At 32.2% G+C, this 24,841-nt stretch overlaps 1 long non-coding RNA gene across 1 annotated transcript; it reads right to left on the bottom strand.

The window, feature by feature from the left end:
* Positions 1-2,026: 2,026 nt before the first annotated feature.
* Positions 2,027-24,582, bottom strand: LOC140452920 (uncharacterized). The gene is made up of 3 exons (XR_011952250.1): positions 24,471-24,582; positions 8,905-8,964; positions 2,027-2,177 (listed from the first exon to the last, which is right to left on the bottom strand). It is a non-coding gene; the product is annotated as an uncharacterized lncRNA (long non-coding RNA).
* Positions 24,583-24,841: the final 259 nt, after the last annotated feature.

The following is a 24,841-nucleotide window of genomic DNA, read 5'->3' as shown; positions in this document are numbered from 1 at the left end:
ATTTGAAAGAAAATTTATTAAATTGAAAAACCAACATTGCTTATTTGGCAGATTTTTTTATTAAATTTAATAAGGGAAACTTGCAGTTGCAAGGTGACAGTTTAAATTTGATAAAAGCAAAGTTAATCATTTCAGCATTTCTTGCTAGAATTAAACAGATGAAGTAAAACATTACACGGAACGAATTTTCCCAGTTCACCAATTTGTTTCAGGTAATGTGCCAGAAAGACGATATTTCAATCTACGTCCAACATTTGAATGCCATTTATTCAGATTTTGAAAGTAGATTTGAGGATATTTTGACGCATTGAAGAAACGGACGTTACATTGTGTAAAAAAAGAATTGATTTGAATAAGCACTAACGAAGAACTTAAAGGTACGGTTTAGAATCGAATAGCAACAATTCTAGCTCCAAAAAGACATACCTTTTGCTTATATTATGTAATACCGCGAGAAAGTTTTTAATTTCTTTTTCATATTCATACCTGCTAAAAAGGAGTTTCAGCGCAGGTATAGATCCAATAACAAAAAAATGTAACAAACTGGACATAATTAACTGAGGAGATTACTGTAACTGTAACAGATAGTTTTTATTTAAATTTAATTAATAAATGTGTAAAAATGTGAGACTACTGTTAGAAATTTAAATCTGTAAGAGTGAATAGCAGGTGGTCTATCTAAAATTAAATTTGAGAACCTCTGGTGTAGAACGCTAAAAATGGCACATTTTGAACATTTTTTTTGTGTATCTCATGATATTTGGTAATTAAACTTCTTTTATATTTTTATACAACTTTTCAAGATTTCAAAATTTGTTTTTCAATTTTTTCCATTGTGGGTGTATTTAAAAGATGACTCCAAAAAATTTCTCGTCCATAAATTACTCGAGAAGGGTTTAAAAAAAAGTGGCTTTAGGGATAGTTTAGCAGAAAAATTAAAAATTCTCAAAACAAAACAAAATGGCGCATATTTGAAACAATTAATCAAAAATTGACTTTTCGACTTTTTTCAGTCACAAAAGTTTTATTTTTTTGTTAAATTGTGAAAAACTATCATAGAGAAAAGAACAATTTTTCAAACGTCCGCCATTTTGGTTTTTTTTGACAATTTTCAACTTTTTTTCTACTATATCACGTAAGGACACTTCTTTTTTAAAACACTTCACGAATTATATGTTTCAGATTTGCCGTTTCAGAGGTTAACTGTCCATCATGGAGCATTAATTTTTGGACGAAACATTTTTGGCGTCATCTTTAAAACATAGGAACAATGAAAAAAAAAAAGAAAAAAAGATTGTTTTGTGATCTAAAAAAGTTGTATAATAATAAAAAAAGTTGGATTGTCATGTATAATAGATAAGACACAAAAAAATTAATTAATCAACACAAATTGTTGAAAATGTGTCATTTTTTAGCATTCTAAACAGTAATACTACCTTAATTAAACATAAATAATAATATAATTTTATAACACACTAACCATCAATGGGTGATAAACTTTTTATTGCTCATAGCATAATAGATTACCTATATACCTAGTACCCACCACCTAATTATTTCGGTTATCGCTAAGAATATTTGGCTATTGAAATATTATTACTATAGTCGGGGAAGTTTGTGTAAGACTCTTGTACTTTTCGGTGGAGGAGCTTTGATAGCTCCCGGTCCCTGAGGGTCAAATAGTGAGGGTCCGCTGCGTGGAGCACTTGGCGCTGGCCGTCTTTGTTGGCGCAGGTATTGGGGTGGTTCATTTCTATGTTTAATTATTCTCCTGGAAGATTCTCTCACAGGTTCCGGTAATATAGGAGAATAAAAAGATAAATTAACTTCGCCTGCCCGTCTTTGTTGGCTCGAGCGTCTTGTTGGCTCATCGGGGTTATCGCCAACAATATCTGGCTCTTCCAAGATTGGTTCTAGTGGTCGGCGCGGTTGAGCTCTACGCCTTGTACTTCTCCGGATAGGAGCTGCTCTTGGAGGAGCAGATGGGCGCTCTTCCCTCGAAGGAAGGATTACACGTCTTCTTAAATTATAGCGGTTCTCCTGGTCCTGGAGAGACGGATTTCCACGAACGTTGACCGATTCTTGAGGTCTGTTATCATTTGGTTGTTGTTGTTGTTGGTTAACATCACTCATTTTAAGAAATTCGCTTATGATTGAATCTTCGTAAGATGCGATGCCTAAAACAAAAACTATAGATTTAATGTATATTGTGAATAGTCTTAAAACACAGCTACAAACTTGGACATTTTTTAAGCTTTTATGCTTTAAGTTTAAAATTCAAGTTCTGGACAAGTATAAATAATATCAATACAGACCGAAACGGCAAGGTAAATAAATACCACCATGGAAAAATAAACACAAAAGAAGGAACTTGGAATGTGAGAGGTACTAATGAGCAGGGAGCTTTAAGAAACTTAGACCAAATTATGGAAAAATATACAATAGATATCCTTGTCCTGCAAGAAACGAAACAACTGGGAAATGAAATAATGAAAATAGGAATGAGCACACTGTTCAAGAGTGGAGGGACCAAGAGATATTTTGGAGTAGGATTCATAAGATAGCTAGCACAAGGTTTGATCACAAAGACATTCATAAGGTAACATGGACTTCTCCCGATGGAAAAAGGAAAATGAGATAGATCATGTCCTAATTGAAAACAAACATGATAAGGCAATAATCGATTGCAGGAATTACAGAGGTGCAGATACCAACAGTGACCATACACTAATAATAGCAAAACTAAAACAAGAACTACCAATAATACCAAAATCTGTTAAAGATAGATTAAATTACTAATTAGAGCGCCTTCAAGAGAAGCAGGTTGTAAACAGACTAGAGGAAGAAATAAATAAAAAAACTGGAGAATTCAGTCAAACAGGATATAGATGAAGAGTGTCAGACCATACAGACAGCCATGTCGGACGCAGCGTAAAAGTGTATAGAAAGAGAGCATATAAAAAGACGGCAAAACTGGTTTGATGAAGAATGTAGGAATGTTTTGGCAAGAAGAACCACGGCAAAACTACAAAGAGATAAAGAAAATACCCAAAATGCGATCAAAAACTATGTGGCAAGAAGAAGGGAAGTGCAAAGAATTTGCAGAAAAAAGAAAAGAGAACAACTAAAAAAGCAATTGAAAAACATAGAAGAAGCCTACATAAACAGAGAGGTAAAGAATTTCTACCCAGAAGTTAAGAAATCCAGAGATGACTCTTCTGCGAGTCTTCTTACAAACTCTCTCTGATGACGGGTAGACCCAGAAACACGTGTTAGGGAGTGGTAAGAGACTCAAATTAAATGGAAACGCAACCATTTTCGTATATGAATTTAAACAAGTTTGGATTTTACTTGTAGGATTTTTTTTTTGTTTTTTGTATACTGTTTCATCATTGAAAAGTAATTTACGTTTGTTTAAATATTCAGATTTTAACATTATTACAGTTGTGTTGCCATTGTTCTAGGAAAGCTTTAGTTTGTTTTAAATGATAATTCTATTGACTCTTCTGGTGACTCTTGAGTTATTAATGTATGTTAAAGATCATTTTCTATGCCAGCAATAATGTTAAACGTAGGAAATTTTTTGGCAAGGTAAAGAAAAGTTCGGAACTAAACTTAAAAAGTTTTCTGCATTTGGTGGTGTTGCTTTGAGTTAAGTTCACTAGCCAACCATTCTCTGGTTTTAAATTTACTTTTAATTGGTTTCGTTTTTCTATAAGCTGTTTAATTTTATTTTGATTAAATACTGTTATTAATTTTGTTAAAAATATTTTCATATATTATTTTCTCTTTATTAAAAAATGCTCGTGTGAAATTATTATTGTATTTGTTAATTATGTGGTTTTTATTTTTTAACTGAAGTCATATAATCACAAATTATATTCAAAAAATACAATAATATGCAGGTCACCAGAAAAGCCAAACAAAATACAACAAAAATACAGGGAGAGAGAATTTAAACTTGTTAAAATTCTCTCATTAACAAATGGTAGAATAAGAAATACATACAACTTATATACATAAATATACATAAAATATATAAATACATACAAGAAATAAATTTATATCTCACAATGGCATATCTTCATATATTTTTGGACTTCCAAAAGTACTTAAAAACAACATTCCTCTTCGCACAATTATTAGTAATATTGGAAGTCCGACATTCAACCTTTCCAAATATTTTGCAGACATTTTGGGAAATGGAATCGGTAAAATGGAATCATATACGGAATTCATGGGATGTTCACAATTTTATTTCAAAACAGTATGTACCAATTAATCACAAACTTATATCTTTTGACGTAAAAAATCATTATACACTAACATTTTAATGCAAATAGCTTTAAACTGTGTGAAAACTAGATGGAATAACATATTTCTCTTCCACTTTTTCGTTTTTCTTACATGAACATGAATACTATTCTCAGATTTCTGGAGTGGCCATGGCTTCGCCTCTCTCAGCACCAATGGCAAACTTAGTAATGGAAATATTAAAAAAACAGTCATCTCTAAATTAAAATTCAACATACATTTCTACAAATGATATATGTTGATGACTGCTTACTCTGCATTCCGGATCATGAAATCGATCATACTCTTGAAATGTTCAATAATTTCCATAATAACATAAAATTTATTTATGAACTAGAAGAAAACAATAAAATTACTTTTCTTGACTTAAGTTTAGAATATAGCAACATTAACCGAATGATAACAACTAACTGGTGTACAAAAGATTTTTGGTCCAGAAGAATTTTTAATATCAACGCACACATAGTCCATAAAAGAAGTGTTGTATTCAGTCTAACTGAGATGGTAATTAAGCTGTTTAGCCCAAAATACCATTTCGCAAAACTGAGAAAAGCTGAAAGATATCTTATAACTATCACCATAATCATCATCAAAATAACTATCCACCAGAAATTTACAACATAATCTAATTAAAACATCTAATTAAAAAAGAAGTATTATCAGAAATCAATCAAATTGCAATACCAATCCTAAATAAACCCAAAGCATACCTAGCAATAATAATAATAATGTGACTAAATTAAAGAACACTGTATATCCTTATCATACATTAATGGATTTTGTAAACAAATGTCAAAAATGTTGGCAAAATATGATAATACGATATTAATGTTGGACATAAATCATCAAAAACATCTGGAAAATATTGTTCAAAATTTAAACCCAAGGTTAATAAAGATCATCAATCAAATGTTATTTATAGAATAAATAGTAAATACTGTAATTCAACATATATTGGGCAAATACACCAATGCCTGCATAGAAGGGTTGTTGAATGTTGCACACAAATATAGTGTACAAACACAACAGCCCTAGCCAAACATTCTCTAGAAAATAACCATTCCTTTGATTTTGAAAATGTACAGATTTTGGAAAAAGAACAAAATTACAACAAAAGATGCATATTATTATTGGACATGGTTTACATAAAAAAGGATCCAAGTTTTATTAATAATAAGACCGATATCAAAGATCTTTCCAATATGCATCATAATTTAGTAAATTGAGTTGTTTTTAAATGCGCCATGGCGGATATTTTTAAGATACAACCCTGAACCAGTCGAGTTCTAAGATACCTGCTAGATGATATTTGTCAATGTTAGATACCAATATTTAAGGTCAGGAAACAACAAACTATGTATATATATACATATATATATATATATATATATATATATATATATATATGTATATATATATATATAATTTATACATTTATACATCTACATAAATACAGATTATTGTAATTTATTATTTCTTTTAGTGATACCTACAATGGGGACAATCCGATACAATATGAACACGTTTTGGAAATGAGAAGACATCAAGATTGAAACAACTAGCAAAATTACACCGAAAACTTGGCGCCCAGACCAACCGAAGGATTTTCTTACTCTAGTGCAGACGTACCAAAAGTAACACCAAAATTGGAACCTATTTGATAGACACCCCAAGACCTTGAAACATCACAAAAATCGAAAATATAACACAACATGTGAATGACAGACTCCATAATACAACTATTACTAATAACATTCCATACATTGCTAAACTTAATTCGAATATCAATCAATGCGCAGATAAGCTTAGTCTTTCACTCCCAAATTACATATTAGATGAATTCTGGTTGTGACAAATGAATTCATGTTATAACAGTCAAATATTAAAAATCTTAGTATTTTAATTAAAAACAAAACCAACTTATACAGTAGTTTCAATGATAAGTCGATAAACAATATCGCCAATATCGAAGTTCCTTTTCTAATTATTGACTTCTTAGCATTGGGTCCTAAATTTAACCTACCCACAACTCCTAAAGACATAGACAACTTTAAATTGATCAGTGAGGTAGAAAATATCATCACATGGACACCCGAAAAAAGACCAAAATCTAGTTAGAAGCTTACCTACTAATTAAATTACAAACTCCATACAACCCAAAAAAACAGATAGGTCCTTCTCACTCTCAATCGAAAAAGAAACTAGAACCTATCTGAAAAAGAATCCGAATTTTCTAGTCACAAAATCCGATAAAAGTAATGTAACTGTCCTAATGAATAAGGATATGTCGCATATTCAAATATCATTGGACCTCCTGAGTGACCATGAAACTTAGGCATTGTTATATAAGTTGTAAGTATTTATTGTATAAGTTGGTTAAAAGACTCAAAAGTAGAGAACACACCTCAGATCAATTAGGGCTACCTAAAATTCCCAAACCTGATTTGCCCCTTAGAACAATAGTATCATGTATAAACTCATCTTTTCATCCTTTGGCAAAAATCATGTGTCAGCTACTTCTTTTAATAATTTTAACAAATTTAAGATTAAAGACTTCGATTTTGCACAAAAAATCAATAATACAATCATACCAGATAACTTAGTTGTAGTTGTGTCATTTCATGTTGTGTTATTATTCACTAATATACAACTTGACCGAATGACTTTAATACAGCCTATTTGTAAGATTCCTAAAAAAGTTTTTGTGTAAATTATTGCTTTTATTTATAGCCATACATATTTTTCTTTTAATAACAAGTTTTATAAACAAACATTAGAATTACTGATGGGTGAATCTGCCTTGCCAATAGTGACTGAAATTGTAATAAATAAATAGTTGTATTTTGTACATCAGAATGTGAAATTTTAATTTCCATTTATTTAACAATATATAGATGACCTGCTAACAGCTGTATCACATAATGAAGTGCAAAATACACTACCAATCTTTAATTCTTTCAACGCTCATCTGCAGTTTACTGTGGTACTTGATACTAGAGTTGTTAGAACTGAAAATAACATTATTTGTCTAGATTGGTATAGAAAAAACACTAACTCAGGTAGATATATACCTTTAAATTCTTATCACCCACCCTCTAAACAGATAGTTGATACAGTTCTAGCAATAAATTGATTTTCAAGGATTTCACATTCAATGTTTACAGAAATAAACTTCAAATTGGTATTTGAAAGTCTACTATGGACCTAATAATTATCCTAACAAACTATTAAACAAGCTGTTATACATAAACAAAAATAAATGTATTTAAATAATCTCAGGCAGATATATACCTTTTAATTCTTATCACCCCACCCTCTACACAGAATGTTAATACAGTTCTAGCAACTAAAAATAGATTTTTAAACATTTCACATCCAGTGTTTACAGAAAAATCTTAAAATTTTTATATGAAACTCTTCTATGTACCTAATTATTCTAAAAAACTATTAAACCAGCTGTTATACACAAACATAGAAATAAATGTATTAGACAGTAAATTAAATCAAGAACATACTAACATTGACACCTCTGTACAGGTCAGATAATATGGAACATTACCATACATTAATAATCTTACACAACCTCTCACTAGATTGTTCAATCAATTTATTATAAAAATTCCTAATTATAATAATAAGAAGATAAATCATTCCACTCAAAACTAAAAGATGCTATCCCAGTGGAAAAGAGTTGTAACGTCATCCATGGTATACCTTGTGAATGTGGTAAAATATACATACAGACAAGTAAAAGATGAGTTCTTCACAAGAGTGACTGCAAACATAAACCCCTTGCGACAAGTCTTAGCATACTTGTCAACGATAATGACCACTGTGTCTTCTATGCTATATCAATAATGTTTAAACTCTTTAAATCAGCAAAAACGAGGTCTAAAAGAATTATACAAGTAATTTAAGCTCAATTTACAAAAACTACCACAGTCTTATGTGAGAACACTGTGATGTGCTTCCTAATTTTACTTAAACATATTATGTTACATTATTTAATAACAAAAATAAAGATTAAGCAACTTATACTGCTCTTGTATATACTTGTAAAAATATTATGAAACAAATGTAATCCAAATTACCACCAACATAAATGTAATTTAAACATAAAATTGTTGCTTCCCTTTTGAAATTATATTCATATAAGTATAGATCATAATCATACAGATTTGAACCTATAATATTTTACATTAATTACTAAAAGTTGCCAAAAGGTAGGCAGCACATGACTATGTATCTAAATGTTGACTACGAAGTCTAACCTACATTAAATCGTAACAATTTATATATAAGAAAAGTATTAAAATGGGTAAAAGTGGAACATAATAAAATAATTGGTTTTGTATTAACTTTAAGTTAATTAAGTAGTGGTGACATAATATATCGGTAGGACATTTTAAACGTTCCAACTAATTTATGACGCAGTAGAATGGAAATGCCGGTTTTTATAAAAATCAAAACTGTCAATGTAAAATATACCATATAGCATAATATTACCAAAGCCAAATAAGACATATAGAAGAAAATGAAATAAAATAGATAATATTGATTAATTTAAAAAATCTAATATAAAATACTTACCCCAGGGTCTGAAGAATAGCAGGAAAAGGTGTAGGAACTACAATACCAATATGGCTGACTCTGAAAGAGAAACGTTTAAATGTTAATAATAATTTATATCATTATACTTCGTATTTAGCATTTAATAATACTGTATAAATGATATCAAATTATATTAAAAAGGATATTAAAGAAATATTTATATTTAAAAATTTCCAGGTATACCTTTATAAATTAATCTTTCAATCAATCGACAGAAATATTCTTTCGTTGTTCATTAAAAAAGGGAAAAGAATCGTAGAATTTTCTGGAAAAAAGGAAATAGATATTTGACATAAACCGGATCACGTGACAATCACGTGACTTTTTTAGCTTAGTGTGATTGGTTGAATATATTAAATACAAATTAGCTGTCAATATTACAAATTGATTGTGACAAAGAATTAATTAATTAATCTTTTAAAATGTTTTTTGGGATTGTTTCTTAAGGGGCGATATTATATTAAAAATAAACACAATATTTTTACTTATTACTCTTAGATATTAATAGCAACCTTTAGAAAAATATATGCTGTGTTTTCTAGTATGAAAATACCGTGTTCATAAATAAGTACTTAATGTAACTTCTAAGCTATACAACCAAACACACGTGCTTATAGCAAATATTAATAGTAAACAAACTAAACAGTAAATAAAATAGAACTTTACGAATTACCAACAATCAATATTTATTTATTTGCACCATATAATAAATAGTTATGTTAAATTATAACAACTGAAATATACCTATCTTCTAAATATACACTACCCAAAATTTTATGGGTTTAGTATACACTTCCACTATTTATAATAATTTTTCTTTTTTCAACGAAAGAATTCTGTAATAAAAGTTTATTTAAGCTGTTATTACTGTGAGCTAGGAATTTGTATGTTGTAGGTTTCTAACCATGAATCTGTCAAAATATGCCCGAGTTGAGCGAATGGACCTTAACAACATATATTTAGCAAATTTTCTAGATGTCTTGGGCAAAACGCACAAGACTTTCTAAAACCATTTTCTAAATTAAACCAGCTAAACAAAGGTGGACTATAATTTACTGGCAGTTATTGTGGACTATTGTCATTTTTACATCTAATAAAAAATTGGAAAAAAAAATACAAATGTAATAATAAACACTTTTATTACAACAAATTAGAACAAATGTAAATCTTAGTTAGTAATACAAATATAAATAAAGTCGATGTACCGGGTGGTCCAATAAGCCGATCTCTCAGCTATACCTATATCACAAACTATTCATGTAATTTTAGGAGAAAAAATTCCTTAGTAAAGTGGCCAAGAGAAATCGCTAGAAATAACTTTTAAGTTTCTGGGTTAACCCAGATATGCCCAATTATACCAAGTGTTAAATAAGTAAACTAGAAAGAGGCCTAAATTTTGCACAAAGTTGTTCAAGGATTTTTTTTTATTTTTTCAAATAAAGGGGGGGGGAGTGGGAAAGTATTTGAAAGGAAATACCTATAACTTTGGTTTGGATCAACCGATTTTAACGAAATTAGTGTCATTAGAGAGAGTGTGGATGAATTAATTTACATCTACTATAAAATAATTGTATTTAGTTTTTTTAATTGTCATAGGTAGAGGGTACTTTCGAATCTACTCCATTTTCATTGATATCTCCTATCCTATCATTGTTATTAATAAATATCTATTTTCTAAAAGTATCAGGTATTCTATCTCAGAAGTCCCCAATGGCGAAAAATTAGCGTCCATTTCTAATAACATACAGTTGATTAATTCTCTGTCCCAACTCAGAATGATCCACAAAATATCCTTCTCTCCAGTACTTCCCACAAATCACTAATAAGCTAACGAGACTCTTTAGAAACTTACCCGTTACAATAGCCCTAAAAATTAACAGAACTGTAAAGTTGTTGTCGAAGACCAAAACTCCATTGATCCCTTTTGAACATACTAGTGTTGTCTACCACATACCTTGTGTAGAGTGAAACTCATGCTGCATTGGCGAGACCAGCTGCTCTCTTCAAGGTCGTCTAACTTCTTATTAAAGCGATATTAGGATTTCCAAACCTTCTTTTGCCATCTCAACCAAACATGAAATCCACTTCACAAAATACTGGCAAAACAACAAAATTATCATAAAAGATGCCTCCTTGAAATGTGCCATATTCTTAAATATTCATTAGTCCTTAATAAATAAACTAACATTGATAATTTAAGCCAGATTTATCACTCTCTGATCTTACACAATATATAAGAATCACATTAAACTTCATATTTTAGCTGAACAAATAGTCTAATAATTCCACCATTCACAACCTCCATTCGAACAAAGTATTTCTCAAAAAAGTAACTTCCCAATCTAAAACATTTGATTCGCATAGATTATCTTCCCCAAATTTTAGTGTTAAACGTGATAGTAGTAGTGTAGTAGTTCCAGTATGTATACCAGAGTCTACCACAGGTCAGGAGGATTCTTTTATTTATGATTCTTCTTGTTTTCCTATTGCATCCTCTGATTGTGTAGGTAGAGATAATAAGATTAGTTTGGTACCATTTAAAATTTTTGACCAATCAGATAATGGTTGTTTTGATTTGAATTCATTATTAGTGAAGAAACATAATGATAATAGACCTTATCTTCCTATTAAGATTTTAGGACAATCTTATTTAGCTCTTTTAGATAGTGGCTCAAACATTTCTGTGATAGGTTCACATTCATTAGCTTTATTGAAAAAGGCTGAGATTTCTATTATGCCCATTTCTTCTCTGCAAGTATCTACTGCAGATGGTACAGTTCAGTCTATTACAGGCAGATTTGAAACTGAAATCACAGTAGCAGATTTATGTAAGCAAATTACATTCTATATTATTCCCTCAGTTCAGAATTCTATAATTTTAGGTATCGATTTCTTAAATGCTTTTAATAGCACACTAAATTGTTCTAATTTTTCTTTTTCTGTTTCTCAATTTAATCTGTCTGTACTTAGTACTATTCAGGACTTTTCGAGTTTATCTAGTCTCGACCAAAGACAATTAGAGAATATGATCTCTAAATTTGTATCTCTTTCATCAAAAGACAAGTTAGGTCGTACCTCCTTAATATCTCATACTATTGAGGTGGGAGATACTACACATTTTAGACAATATCAGTATCCTATTTCTCAGGCATGGCAAGTTGACTTGGAAAAGGAAATCGATTCCATGTTAGAGTTGAAAATCATTGAACCTTCCACGGCTTCTTACTGTAGTCCATTGTGGTTAACAAAGAAAAAAGATGGATCTTTTAGGGTCTGCTTCGATGGTCGAAAGTTGAATAGTATTACTTCAAATCGGGATGTTTATCCTATTCCCAGAATAGATGTCATTTTAAGTAAACTCCATAATGCTAAGTACATTTCTTCTATCGACCTATCTAAAGCTTTTCTTCAAATACCTTTAAGTGAAGAAAGTAAAAAGTATACAGCTTTTGCAGTCAGTGGGAAAGGATTATTTCAGTTTGTCACTATGCCTTTCGGTCTTGTTTTAGCTCCTCAGACAATGTGTCGTTTGATGGATTTAGCCATTGGTCCTCAATTAGAGCCCTATGTTTTTTATTATTTGGATGACATTTTCGTTGTCACTCCTGATTTTTCACTTCATATGGAAATTTTAGATAAGTTGTTGTTACGTCTCAAAGAGGCTAACTTGACTATTAAGTTAGATAAGTGTCAGTTTTGTCGTCCTAGTCTTAAATTTTGAGAATATGTAGTTGATAGTAAAGGTTTAAGGACAGATCCTGATAAAGTTACAGCCATTAAGGACTTTCCTATACCTAATACTACCACCCAAGTCCGTAGGATATTGGGAATGTGTGGATATTATCGTCGGTTTGTTCCGTCTTATTCTACTTTGTTGTCCCCACTTACAGATTTGCTTAAAAATAGGAAAAAAGGCCAAAACATTACATGGACTTCAGAAACCGATGATGCTTTCTGGCGTATAAAAGAAGCTCTTACTAGTGCTCCTGTCATGACGTTTCCGAATTTTAAAGAGCATTTTTACCTCATGACAGATTGTTCCAACACTGTTTCAGGTGGTGTACTATTTCAGATAAAGGATGGTTCGGAACACCCTATAGCTTATACCAGCAAAAAGCTTAATAAAGCACAGAAAAATTATTCCACTACAGAAAGAGAACTTCTTGCAATTATTCATGGTCTTGATGCCTTTCGATACTATCTTGAAGGTCGTAAGTTTACTATCATTACAGATCATAGTTCTTTATTATGGTTACATTCTATGAAAAATCCGTCACAGCGTTTGTCCCGTTGGATTTGTAGGCTTTCTGTTTTTGATTATAGAATTGTGCATGTTGCAAAGCCAATGCTGTTGTGGTTGCAGACGCGTTGTCACCAACGTTCGATATCAATCTTTTAGATCTGTCCACTTTATTTCCAGATAATTGGTATCGAAAGATGATTCATAATGTCACCCAAGAACCTAGTAGATATCCTGATTTCAAGGTGGAAAATAATATCCTTTATAAACAGTTATTAGTCCTGTCGAATCTTTATCGAATATGTCTGATTGGAAAATAGTAGTCCCAACAGCTAATAGGGATGAAGTGTTGAAAACCTTTCATGATGATGTGACATCAGGTCACTTTGGTTTCTACAAAACTTTTAGTAAGATAGCTGAGCTATATTACTAGCCTGGTTTGCGCAACTTAGTTAACAAATACATTTCGAGATGTAGAGTTTGTGCAACATGCAAGCCGAGTAACCTACCTCAAGCTGGATTAATGGGTTCATTTAGGAACATTAATTTTCCTTGACAAATGATATCTTTAGATCTTATTGGACCATATCCACGTAGTTATTCAGGTAATACGTATTGTTTGGTTGTTGTACATTACTTCACCAAATTTCCTTTAGTTTGTCCTCTTCGAAAGGCTACAACTCCAGCCATATTGAAATTCTTAGAGGAACAAGTTTTCTTTTTTTGTGGTACTCCGCAAATACTTTCGTGTGACAATGGTCCACAATTCATTTCAAAAGCCTTTAAAGATCTTTTGAATAAATATAAGATCCAAAAGATTTTCTACAATGCCTCTTATCATCCGCAAGCTAATCATACTGAACGGGTAAATCGCAGCATTGTTACTGCTCTTCGATCTTATACCTACACTAATCATAGAGCTTGGGATCAGTATATTCATTCAGTCGCTCAAGCCATTCGAACTTCTGTTCATGAAGTTATTCAATGTTCTCCAGCTTAGGTTAATTTCGGTAGGCATGTTCCTTTGTCAGGTGATTATTTTGGATTAATTTCTGAGAATTCAGCAACCTTTCCTCAAGTTTCGGAGAAACTTCATCGTATGGATGATCTCCAAAATTTACCTCCAATCTTCGCTGACATTAGGAAGAAGTTAAAGGCCTCTTACCTTAGAAATCAGAGTCAGTATAATTTGAGGAAACGAGACATGCGATTCTTTATTGGCGATCGAGTATTGAAGCGAAATTTTGTAAAATCAAGTAAGGGTGATGCCATTTCTGCTAAGTTCTGCCAGAAATATATTCCCTGTACTGTCGTTCGAGTAATTTCTCCTTTAGTATATGAATTAAAAGACAATTCAACAAATAGACGAATTGGTCAATTTCATATAAAGGATTTACTTCCAGATAATACAGTGGATGACATAGCATCCTCTTCTTCAGATGAAGATTAGGTTTATCTATTAAAGTTAATCTACCATTTGACTATTATAGTTTTGGCTCGGTTTTGATTACGATTTGGTATTTTCTTGGAACTTTATTAATAATCACCAGACATTGTATATGTTCAGCTTATTCCTTGCTTATTATTTGGTTATATAAGTTTAAATTATTAAGCCTTTTCATTCTTATTATTAGGTACATTTATCTTTGTTTACTTTATACTGGTATGGAATGATATTAAATACTACTATTATATATTTTGTTTGTTAATTTGATTATCATCTTTTGTTTATTTGGTTTGCCATTTTGGAAAGAATGTTGTGAGTTTTTTTGTATAGATTTAATCACTTAGTCATACTTTATTTTAATTAATATTCTGATGTACTATATGGGATGATTCTAAAATCAGTTACTAGGAACTATTTATACACTTAATTTTTAGGTTTTTTGGTATACTCTTATGTCATATGGACTATTTTGCCTGTGTATATTTGATTGAATATGTGGGTTCGAAGTTGTTGTTCAAACAAGTTGGCCACTATTGTTCAATGGATTTCGTAACTCCTCATTTTCATGGGAAAAATATACAGATGACTGGGCAGTACGATGTTTCATTCTTAATTAGCTAACGATCTTCAATTTGAATTCTATTTTGAACATTTTAGTTTTAATCTTGAGTCTTTCCAGACTATGTTCAATTATAATTACAAAAGATTTCCTTTAGCTGATTTCTTACTCTCACTTATGTTAAGATATTCTTGACATTGCTACCTCTATGGCTAGCATAGTTAGATTGCTTTCTGAAATTAGTAATTTATATTTTAGTCAACAAATGACCGTTTACAGTTACATTCACTTCTTTCTTTAGGCATCCACTTATTGATTTTGGATTTAGAACTAGAACATATCTTGTTCTTTCTTAGTAATGTCAGAACGAATCATTAATTTGCAGTTTCTACAGAAATTGGCCTGTTCGTTCTTGATGTTTGTTTGTTGATTATTTACTTATTATTTACTTGATTACTTACTTCTTTAACTATTACTTTTTTGATATGTTGAGTAGTTATCATTGGCTTACTAAATGCCTTGTAACTCACTTATGTCTGATATTCTTATAAATCTGTTGTAGCTACCTGCTATAGTTAGTGAATATCAGCATGAGTTAATTTGTTTGATGTTGATTTAGATTCAATGATTTAGTCTATGAATATTGTGGTTTAGGCACATATTACCGGATGTGGGTATAGGTTGACCTAATTTATTTAGATTATTTGATTAGAGTGTGAATTGGTTACCCATTTGCCTGGTCGATTATACCTTTGGATATGCTATTCTATAAATCTGTTGTCCACTGGTTGATCAATTTTGGATTTAGTGCCCAATTCAACACTTAAATTGGTTTATATATGTTTGGTATTTTTTTTTTACTTATAAATTGTGAATCGGTCCACACCTCTGCCTGATTGATTATCCTTGGATATTCTACTATAAATCTGTTGTCCACCGAATAGTCAATTTTGGAATCAGTGTCCGATTTCACATTATTTTCAGATATAGTATTTGTCTTTACGACTATTTTAGGCTACGTGAAAGCTTTAATGTAGTTATGTACTGTAGATAGTATGTGACTTGGAAGTCACTTAGTAATATTTGGATATCTTTAGATGTCTCCTTCTTTCTACATCATTCATCATCTGTGGTTAATTACAATCTTGCGAATCGATGTGGATTGTTCGGAAGTTAGTGTATTTTAGCTACATTTGGCAAACTAGTGCCATGGCTAAAAATTTGTATTTTAGATTGGTTTGTATCCTTGGCTTCTACTGCAATGATGGAAACTTTGGCGAACCAACAGTTAAGCGCCTGTTCGAGCTATTGCCATGGCGCACGGTTCATACGTATTCTATAATTGTTGTTAGATATGAAAAAAAAAAAAAAAAATTTTCATTTAAAATTTTTTTTTTTCTCTGAGTAAGAGGGGAGTGTAACGAGTCCGTCACTTTAATAATTCTTTAGTCATTATAAATAAAATTTAAAAAAAAAAGAAAGAAAAGGAAACAGGTATTAATTAAAATATTTAGTTTTCACCACAAATTTTAATACCTATCCAAATATATACAGTATAATTTTGCTTTTATAATTACCCACCACCAATTATGTACAGTCAACCTAGTTATATACAAAAAAATAAATACCCCCGTTATACACAACTGATCCTAGATGATCTGAATTTATAAATAATAAAATAGAAAATTTTAATGATTTGTCCTAAAAAGGTAATTTACTGGCCTACTAGAGAGGTAACCCTGTACTTCGGCTTTCAATTAAATATTCGGCAAAAGTAATGAGGACACTATCCTGACGGGATAGATGTCCAAAGGTTTAAATATATAATAATACAATAACAATTAATAACTCTCTGATTAAATGTGTACACATAAAACCGTACAACAGAGTTGAAAGGGAGGACTTAAAAACCTCTACCTGTAGTTGACAATTAGTCCTTAAATGTTATTCAGTAAATTGTTTACAAAAAAATGACGGTTCTTATTATTAAATGAAATAGTAGAAGTTAAATATACAAAAAAAATATTACACAAAAAAAAATGATTAAAATTGGTGAATAAGACTTAATACAAATAAATAGTGTTCCACACTCTAAATGGGGGAGATCGTTCCAACTAGTTCCCTGAAGTTGTCCGGGAATAGTTTCAGAGAGGTCTGGACCTCTAAAGGAACAGCTATGGGTGACGGACAATTGTGTAAATCCAAACTTATATTTCTTTCTTTTTTTTAAAATCCAAAATCCAAAAAAAAAAACAAAATACCAAATTGTTCCCCTGACTTCTGCTTGACTCCCAAAGGTAGGCGGCTCAGAGTGGCTATAAACCAAGCAGGACACTTAAAAAAAACCCAAACTAAAACTGTCTGCTACTTCTTTGAACTCAAGTGCTTTTCACTAACGTCGAAGCAGAAGTGCGCAATGGGCACGGGTTTTAAGCTAGCTTTAGTTTATTTGTTTTTGTTACATCAATCCCCATTGTTTTTGTTACACCACGTACAATTTTTTTTACCAATCCTTTTTCAACATTTCGCACATTGAAGGTAGGACCACCCACTAAGAAATAGAATAAACACAATGTGCTGATAGTCCTATTTTCTATACAAGCAAAACGGTTGTCACCACAATAAAACCAAATGATACCAACGCTAAAATTTAAATTCACCAGACGATTAAGTTAACGGACTTCAGAGCTTTGTAGTTAGTTGTGTTTTTTGTTAAGATATTTGCTATTGTACATACATGAACCTTATATCATGATGTTAAAAAAGTAGCTTTAATTTGATATCAAAAACCTGCATATACGTCATGAGGAGCGTATTTTATTTAAAAAATTAATTAACGAATATCTTTTGTTCAAAAATGAATTACCAATCCAACAGAAGTTGGCAAAATCATCACAAGATTAAAAAGAAGCAGAGCTCCTTAAGAATTATTTAAGAGAAACAAACTGCGAACTCTAACTAGCAAGAGCTATCAGCGACAAGAAGATCAGATTTAACAGGAAGAAGAAGACAGGAATGGCCATCCTAGACATCGAGAAGGCATATAACACGGTCTGGAAAAAATCCCTAATCTACAATATGGACAGAGCTAGGTTACCTCATTACTTAGTTAACATATGTGACACAAATCTAATTAATAAAACTTTTCAAGTTTTCCGCCAACCAAAAGACGTCCAGAATTCAAGAAATCCAAGAAAGGACGCCTCAGGGCAGTATACTCTCGCCTATTTTGTATAACATTTTTGTTTTAGACTTACCAACAGATCCAAAAACAAGTACAGCCCTCTACGCAGATGACACGGTAATCTACGCAACAAGAAAAGAGGACAGAAGAATTGTCCAAAACATAGAAAACTAGCTTGGAAGAATCACAGAATTCACGGAAAATGGAAAATAAAGATTAACACCCAAAAGACGCAGTTCACCATGTTTACACAGGAGAAAAACCCACCAGTAGTAGTAATCACAATGGGAGCTAACAAGATCCAATCAGAAGATTCTGACAAGTACCTAGGAGTCCATCTCGACAGGAAACTCTTCACGAAGAATGTAACGAAAGTATTTTGCCTACCTCATTGTAAGAATATGGGGTATAAAATTGGGGACAGAAATTATGGGGGCGAAGATAGGGCAAGCAAAACAATTGTTACTGGTGCGAACGGCACTCAGGGGTTAGCTGGAGAGCTGGGGTCGTGGATAAGTGAACGACAAGGGTTCGGATTTGGGCAGCGACAAAAAAAATGAAATAAAGGGGTACTTACATAAATCTCCTGGACAAAATGAATAAAATTGACAGACAAGAAATACCTCTAGCTATTTCAAATGAACGCCGCTTCGAGAAGACTTCCTGCTGGAGGAAAGAAAGATTCTACTTTCCTAAAAAGTAAACACACAAAAAAGATTAGGAGATTTTTCTAAACTAAAATAAACAAAATGGTAGGAGAAACAAATCAACCGTTTATTTTTGTGTCAAACAAACAGTTATCAAAAATACAGATTGCACCAGAAGCATACTAAATAACATAGTAACAAAATTAACAAAAACTTACGTGCTCATCTGTTTACAAAGGAGATTGCTACAAAAATCTTCGAAATGGTTCTTAGGTTATTTATTAATATGGCCAAATTAGATTATTAAAAGTTAAGTTAAAATTAAATTAAAATTAAAATTGTTTTACAACAACAGCAGATTTAAATGAAAGCAATTATTAATTATCAAAAAATAATGTCTATTTAATTTGGAAAAATTAATATGTTAATTGTTACCTTAATTCATAAACTTTGCCACTTAACTTTGAAAAACTTTATTACTTCCTCCTCTGGGATTGGAGCTGCAACGACAAAACTCTCAACTGGGACAAAAAGGAAACCATTTCTATACGCAGGAACGAAGATCTGACGTAGATGGGGCTGGATCAAGCAGGCAAACGACAACAAAGCTGGTGGGACATCCTATATAATCATTTTCCAAAATTTCTTCAGTTCCGGTGTACTGCACAAATCTTATGATGACTACTCTGTTCTAAACTGCCATTATGCAAAGAGTATTATCACCTTAACCGGTCTTAAGACATAACACAAAAAAATTGAATCGACTCCCGATTCAAAATCGCCCAAACATCTTTCTACTCTGAAATCTCTTGCTTGACTCCCTTTGCGTTAATTTTACAAGTTCAACGCCAAATAATTTCCCTTCACGTCTTCGGAACCAGTTGTGCCTACAAACTTAAAACAAACATAATACCCTCGACAATCGTTCGTAACAACCTTGAAATATTTCCAGCTTTATTACGTTTTATAAAAATTGAATACCTGACATGCAATATTTTTTCTAGGAACGGTTGAACTTAAATCGCCATAAAATATCGATCGTTTTAAAATTCCTTTGCAAACAGAAAAACGAAAATATTCCACCGACAGGGGCGTCTTTAGAAATTTTTAGCATATAAATATTTCGTAGTTAAAAAAAATTAAAAACGCTACAAGAACAGGCAACAAATCAAGATAAAAACAAATATTGCTAAAAAACTAATACTTCCTTATATTTTTAGGTCCAGTCCACTATCGACGGCCAAGAAGATCCAGTTATACTAGGCCTACTTTAGATCGCTGTCTCAGTATGGAGCTCCACCACGGAAACCAACTGGAAGAAGCTAGAAACTACAGAAACGTCATGCTACAGAAATATCGATGGATCAACATGGAAAAAAAATAACAAATGCAACCATCAGAGAAAATATATTTTAGTATACACCACTAAGGGAGGTGTCTAAGAATAGGATAAGATACTTCTTCCACCAAACCACAAGAAGACTCCTAAAGACCAGGGAGATCCACGCCAAAAATCGGATCCAGAGGATGTACAGGTCAAAACACAGACTGATCGACCATTTTTATTGACCATTTAAGTTGACCATAAGAATAAGCAGTGAAGAGATCACAACAAAATGTATTGTACAGGGTATAAACGAATGGACACTAAATAGGAAAAAAATGAGACAGTCACAACAGCCGAATAGCAGACACAAGAGTCGTTAAAATAGCAAGAGACAATTCACCAAGTTAGAAGAAGTATCGGCCAGCGCCAGCCACACCAGATATGGAGTGAGAATCTTGCAGTGGGAGTGGGAGTTTGCAGTACATGAAAGAACACATGGAGGTTTAAAACAAAGGTAAGTGAAGTGTTTCGCATATTGAGGGGACGTTAACGGGTTGACAGATGTATGTTAACGAGTACCGTGGATGTTTCTTTATGATTATCCTTAGAATTTTCCTTTCAGTGGTCCATAAGTTTTATTTAGCATTTGTTGATATAGGTTTTAGCGGTTGCGTGATTTAATACTTCTAAATTTGCCATATAGGGCCGTTAGGCGTGCAGCTCTTCTTCTTACCCGATTTAAGATGTTTTTAAAGTCGGTATCCCAACGTTTTTTTTTTGTAGTGTTTTTGTAAACTCTGCCCAGCTTGGACACCGAGGTTCCCAATTTAAACTTTTCTCCGTTAAGCCTTATATGGTTCTCAATATCTCATTGGGGTGAGCCGTGATATCTGAACAGAATTACTGCGTTTTAGCAAGGTTAAGAGTGACTTTCGATTTGTTACACAATTTAACGATTTTGTCTAGTTATATTTCAGCCTTATTGAATAAAGGCTAATCCCTTGCGGAACGATAAGCGGTACCTGATCAGTGTATATGGAAGGTGGATATAGAAGGTGGATATATAGAAGGTGGATTTGGATCTATTGGTGGAAGGTGAAAGTCGCTGTTGTAGATTGTGTATACTATTGTAGAAAAAATTGAGCCTTATTATACTTCTAGTGTAGTGAAGTGTGCGGAGAATTTACCTGCAACTTTAACTAGAACTATCCCGTTGGAGCGATAGGAATTATTAATTCAGCTCGGTGTAGTACATCAATCAAGCTTAACTGTAAGACTTAATCAAATGCCTTCTGGAAATCCAGAAAAATGCTGATTGCAAATCTGAGGTGTTCATTGAGGGCCTGGATTGCTGCTTCAATTAAAGCATTATAAGTTGAATGTCCATCTTTGAATCCAAGTTCGAAATTTGGGATTATGTGCAAACCTTCTCGGAAAATTTCCAAAATTCTCTCGTAAACTTTACTTAGATTGTTTAACAGAAAGATAGGTCTACAGCATTTCGTGCTACCTTCACGAATACCTGACGATACCTTCAGGTATTCGCGCTACCATCGGATGATCGTTAACTTCCAAGTGCGGCCGGGGATTTTTAAGTATGTCTTCTACTTCTGCTCGGTTGCTTGTCTAAATTGCTGTTTTGGGTTGTCTGGGGATCGGAATACGGCCTAATTTTTGAATGAATTGGCCTTATCTTGTGGATTATTTAAGACGATGTTTACTTTGAAATGTGGTATTTTGTCAAAAAAACTTTGTATTTTTTGTCTGGTTAGGATTTTGAATTTATTACAAAATTTTTCGTTATCACGGTAGTCCAGGCTGGAGGTAACTCGCACCCACTGTTATTGTTTCAGCTTGTTAACCGTCAGTCTGATGGATGCCGATAGACGGTTGTATTTGATAAGGGGATTACGATAGCTTTTATACTATCTGATTAATCTCAACTTTACTTGAATTTTAGCTAGGAAAGAACTCTTGGTGGAAATGTTGGAGTATATATATACAACTATATTATATTTAATCTTTGAAATGGTTAGAGAGGAAGGTTCTTTGAGAAAATTTTCAAATTTGTGATATTCCTCTTTTAACTTGGCAACTGGACTCATTTAGCATAATTAAAGCCGCTTCTTTGATTTTTCTCTTTTTAACATATGTTTCTTTTAGGACTATACTTGAATCATTCCATTGAACCTTACGTTCATTTTCCCATGCGTGTTTACATTCAACCTCGACAATCGTCTAGTATACTGAAGCATTTCATTATCCTCGAAATCATTTCATAATATATATTATGAATTAAGATTATTCAAAATATTCATACCTTTTTTTCTAGCGGCTTTATCATGATATGATGTCTATTTTATTTTATACACTCTCGTTCTTTTTAATTGTCAAAGAAATATATTAAAAACTTCTATGTATAAGCCGTTTTCTAAATTTACCAGCAAATGATTTTTTTTGCAGTCGTACGATCTTGTCATCACAATATACACGATAAAATTTATCACCCAACCGACTCTGTCGTATACTGCTGCAGACTGACTTGTTTGTTTGCCGTCAAATCGCGCCGATTTGGTCGAATTATGCAAATACACGATCAAATTACGTTCAATTTTGTAGCAGCATTTGACAAAATTGTACTGCAGCTTTGGAACGTGAGTGGCGGGCTTAACTGTATAAAATTTATTAAATTTTTGGACAGTCTTCTATTGAACTATTCGGTCTGCTGCAGAATTGGAAACAAAGCAGAAATTCGACCGGTATAGGCTAGGCTTTGACTAGGATCAAGAGATTAGGTTTCCATTCGAAACACCCCATAATATAATGTAGTTAAGCAGCTCTTTCTATGGAATTAAATGCTTCTATTATGTCTCCTAGGTCTCCTCTCCCACTTAAAGATAGAAAACGTAACCAGTGGATCAGAACCAAAACAAAGACAGTAGACGCGATAGAACAAGCAGCAAAACTGAAATGGGCAGACCACAGATGAGGTGGAAAGATGACATCAGGAAACAAGGAGGTCCCACATGGCATTTTTTTTAATTTTACTAGAAAAACATGCCAAAATCTTATCTTTGGAAAGAAAAAGGACATAAAAAACGACTGATATTTATGCTAGTTTTACTTGAACATGCTAAAATCCTATCTTTGGAAATGAAAAAGAACATCAAAAAACACTAATAGGTATGCTATTTTCAGATATTCATTATGTACCCATATATAAAATTATTGTGTGTATTCGTTGTAAACTGTTGAAAATAACTTTCTCACTTATAATTTATCTAGATCATGACCTGTGAAGATTTTCTTTTGTTATTTGCTTAATAACCGTTATGCTTTTTTACACAAAGTATTTGACGTGTGTTTTCCTATATGATACCCAAAGTAGAAAATGGATTTTATAGTATCTACTTTCGTAGAAATAAAAATGAAAATCGATTTTTCCAGTTTCTTACCTACGAGCTACTATGTGCACTGATATAACGAATGCCCAAAGATCATTCCAATATCATTTACATATTTTCGTCAATGATTTCAAAAAGCGGGAAAGCGAATTGTCTCGGCGATTAAGGCGGCGTCGTCTGCATAACATATTATTTGGATTTCTTTGTTCCCCATTCTGTAACCATGACCTTTACGTACTGCTTCTATTATTATTTCGTCCATTATTATATTAAAGAGAAGTAGGCTTAACGAGTCACCCTGTCTGACTCCGCTTTGTACTGATATACACTGTGTAAGTTTTTCATTTATTTTTGCCTGTATTCAATTATGGAAGTAGATGGTTTCCATGGTTTGCGTAATACTAATTGGTATGTTTCTATTTTTCAGTAGGTATAAGACGTCTTCGACTTGGATGCGATCGAAAGCCTTTGTCAGGTCTATAAAACATAGATATGCTGGTTTATTGTACTCGACGGCCTTTTCAGTGATTTGTCTTAGTACAAATACGGCGTCTACGCAGGATCTTCCGGATCTGAATCCTTATTGTTCGTCTGATAAAGTTGTTAGTTTATTGATTTTGTTGGTTAGGACTTTTGTGTTAAGCTTGAGTGCGGTATTCAGTAGGTTTAGAAATTTCAGAAATAAATTCACAAAAGAAATAAATAATCCTTATTTATATCGAAATTATGGTACTTACGCAAATCGAATGTCCATGTTTTTTTAAGTTCTAATATTATACTAAAATATATAGCCACTAAACTAATAAACAGTTCTTAATACAGTAAAGAAATAAGCATAACTGAGTATTGGATATATTATTTGTGGAATTAACAATGTCGCCCTTCTTTTATAGTTGCTTATGACGTCTAACCCCTCCCAAATACAGGCATGTTTGCTGTTGATTTAAAACAACTCACAACGCTAATGCGTTTTAATTAATGCTAGTCCTATGGATTTTCTTTTACGAGTTATGAATAAAACTGGCTACAACAAAATTATTTCAGAACATTTATTAAGTTTTTAATACAGCGATAACCAAGTGACAATACCCTTTACATTAATTACATA

Source organism: Diabrotica undecimpunctata, chromosome 11 (assembly GCF_040954645.1).
Source record: "Diabrotica undecimpunctata isolate CICGRU chromosome 11, icDiaUnde3, whole genome shotgun sequence".
Taxonomy (NCBI): domain Eukaryota; kingdom Metazoa; phylum Arthropoda; class Insecta; order Coleoptera; family Chrysomelidae; genus Diabrotica; species Diabrotica undecimpunctata.
The sequence above is the reverse complement of the archived record's forward strand: the minus strand, read 5'-3'. Positions and strand labels throughout refer to the sequence as shown.